This window comes from Triticum dicoccoides, chromosome 1A (genome assembly GCF_002162155.2).
Source record: "Triticum dicoccoides isolate Atlit2015 ecotype Zavitan chromosome 1A, WEW_v2.0, whole genome shotgun sequence".
Taxonomy (NCBI): Eukaryota; Viridiplantae; Streptophyta; class Magnoliopsida; order Poales; family Poaceae; genus Triticum; species Triticum dicoccoides.
In genome coordinates this window covers 405,699,766-405,702,871 of record NC_041380.1, presented here as the reverse complement: position 1 = coordinate 405,702,871, position 3,106 = coordinate 405,699,766, and the positions used below count along the sequence as shown (strand labels likewise).

General features: G+C 48.2%; 1 long non-coding RNA gene across 1 annotated transcript; it reads right to left on the bottom strand.

The window, feature by feature from the left end:
• Nucleotides 1–1,869: 1,869 nt before the first annotated feature.
• LOC119295233 lies at nt 1,870–2,585 on the bottom strand. The gene is made up of 2 exons (XR_005143853.1): nt 2,092–2,585; nt 1,870–2,010 (listed from the first exon to the last, which is right to left on the bottom strand). It is a non-coding gene; the product is annotated as an uncharacterized LOC119295233 (long non-coding RNA).
• Nucleotides 2,586–3,106: the final 521 nt, after the last annotated feature.

Sequence of the window (3,106 nt, the reverse complement as noted above, 5' to 3'; positions counted from 1 at the left end):
GTTCATGCACACATGGTATTTCACGTGCGGTAAATCCAGAGGACACACGATTTTCTTCGCCTCCTCCAAACTGGTCGGGCACTTGTTCCCCTTGGGAAGACGTTCGTGCCAGAATGACATGTTCTCGTCGAAGCATGCATCGGTCATTTTATGTTTTACCTTCATCTCCAGAGCCATGAGCCTTACTTTCAGGCGAGTATCCTCGGGTCTGCATCCTTCATACAATGGAGTAACCGCGTCTAACTCAAGTTGATCCATCTTGGCTTTCTCTCGGGCGGCAGCTCTTGCGTTATCCGTCTGCTTGAGAAGCAGCTCTTGAATATGAGGGTCCTGCACCCAGCCCATCGATGGTCCAGCGTCGTCTGCTCCGCCGGCATCATCATCATGTCCTGCATCTTCTACATGATGACTGTGTACAGCATCACCGTCGTGATCATCTCCTGGGGATTCTTCGTCTTCTCGCCCCCCCGAGCCGCGGTGGTTGTCTTGCTGCCCTTCCTCATTTCTTGCCCGGCCCCCATGGACGACTTCGTAGTCATCTTCATCACCTTGTCACCGATAGCCATCCATGAAACCACGCAAGAGCAGGTGGTCCCGCACCTGCCCGGAATCCGGGTCCGCAATAAGGCTATTCAGCTTGCATCTTCGACACGGACATCTTATCTCCGTCTCGTTCTTTTGAAGCATCTCGGCCTTCGCGGACCTCAAAAACCTATTCACGATGCCTTCGGTCATCGTGCGGACCATGGTCGCCTGCGGGGTAGAGCAAAACGATATTTTAGAACCAAGAAAATTTGGCATGACTTTCCCTAAAAATAGGACCAAAAAGAATGCTTAATGCCAAAATTCTCGCCGAAACGGAAATGAATCAACATTCCGGCAAAATATTGGCAACTATCGCATTTCAAATACCGGTACACCTCCAAACACAAACACATATGCAACACCACAAACATATGCAACACCACGAACATACATAGATCTAGCTAGGGCATAAAAAGTGCATGTGCACATTGTTGTAGGGAGAACAACATAAATATAGCTTCCCCCCTTACTTACCTAGCAAAACAAGGTAACTTAACCACTTAATTTGAATGAATCTATGGTGGAAATGAGGTGAAAAAAAGGAGGCACCCGAGACAAGGAGGAGGCGGTGGAGAGAATGAAGTGGGGAGAAAGTGAGTGTGGGAGGAGAGGCTGTCCAAAATATCTTGTTGCTGCCCACTTACTAATGGCGCACCAATAACAAATGCGCCATTAGTAATCCAGGTTACTAATGGCGCACCTCCTGATGGTGCGCCATTAGTACTTTTGCAAAAAAAGAATAAAAACAATAATAAAAAAATAACATTAGTGGCGCACCTTCTGGCTGGTGCGCCATTACTAGTTACAACTAGTAATGACGCACCACCAGAGGATGCGCCATTAGTATGTTTGGACAGGCGCACTAGTTCAAAAAAAATTGGTACTAATGGCGCACCGTGGGCAGGGTGCGCCATTAGTAGTTACAACACTAATGGCGCATCAGAGGGTGGTGCGCCATTAATATATACTAATGGCGCACCACATATCTGGTGCGCCATTAGTGTCAATTCCATCTATAACCCTTTTCCTAGTAGTGTCTTCACCGTTATCACGCCGTCGTGCTGATGAAACTCTCCCTCAACGTTTTGCTGGATCGGAGTTCAAGGGACATCACTGAGTTGAACGTGTGCAGAACTCGAAGGTGCCGTACGTTCGGTACTTGGATCGGTCGGACCGGGAAGACGTACGACTACTTCCTCTACGTTGTGTCAACGCTTCCGTTGCCGGTCTACGAGGGTATGTAGACAACACTCTCCCCTCTTGTTGCTATGCATCACCATGATCTTGCATGTGCGTAAGATCTTTTTTTTGAAATTACTGCGTACCCAACAGAAGGAACTACACGTAGGATGCCTCCAACCTCATCCTCCAGCTCAGATTCGTCTTCCTTCCAACGGAACACCAGCTAGTCCAACGCAACACCACCTAGAATCAGAAAAAAAATCAGGAGGCCAATACCCAGAGACAAATAGAGGAAGGGAGAGAGATAAAAATCAAGTGAATTACCAAGTGCACTTCTTGCAGTTCGTTTCTTCCTGGAGTGGGCAGCTTCTGCTGGTAACCTGTCGATCTCGTCTCTCCAATGTCCGCTCGTGCCCTGTCGCCGATCTTGGGCCGTGCCCCCGCTGTCTCTCCTGGATATGGGGACCAGAGAGGATGTGGGGAAGATCGAGTCCGGGTCTCCGGGAGGAGGCCGTCGGCCCGCACCTGCCCATACGCGACTGGCTGGGGCGGCGGCTAGCCAAGACATTTGCGGTAGGGGATGCGCTTGGTGCTATGGCGAGCTGGCGCGGCGGCGCTCCAGTTGGGCGACGTTGGGTTGCGGCATATGGAAGCGGCCGAGGCGGATGGCCGCGCATGGTGCTTCTACTCGAGGGTGAGTGGCGGCGGGTCGAGATCTAGGCCGCCTAGGTGACGCGTGGGGGCAGGGCGGCGAGCATAGGCAGCGGCGATTTTTTTGCGGTGAGAGGATCTGGAGCGAGGCGGCGGGGCATATGGGGCGTGGGACGTGATTTTGTTTCTTCTTATTTTTCTTTTTCGGCAAAACGTGTGGGAGCGGTTGGCTGGTTTCTCAGATTTTTTTATCGTGGAGATCGTGGGTGGCTGGATGGAAAGACCTATCGATAGCGCTCGAAGAGGTCGAACCATCACGACGTTCGATTCTTCTTTAATAGTAGAGATATTCTATTTTTTTAATATATAAAAATATGAAAAACTGTGAACTTAATGTTTTTAATGCAGTGTAACTTTTTTGTTAGTGTAGTTTCAAAAAAATGTGATGGCACTAAAATAATGTCCGTACCATAGCATGACTCCTGCATATACCCTGAACTTAGTATTGTGTTCCTTCGATTAATTTTCAAAATCAATAAATTTTTATAGTGATAGTTTTATGTTTGCAAGGAACAACTGAGCTTTATTAATTAACCATGAATAATACCATGTGTCATATGTGGTAAGCAATTCAAACTATCCAAAAAAATTAATCATGAATAATGATACAATCTGTTGCGACAACGTT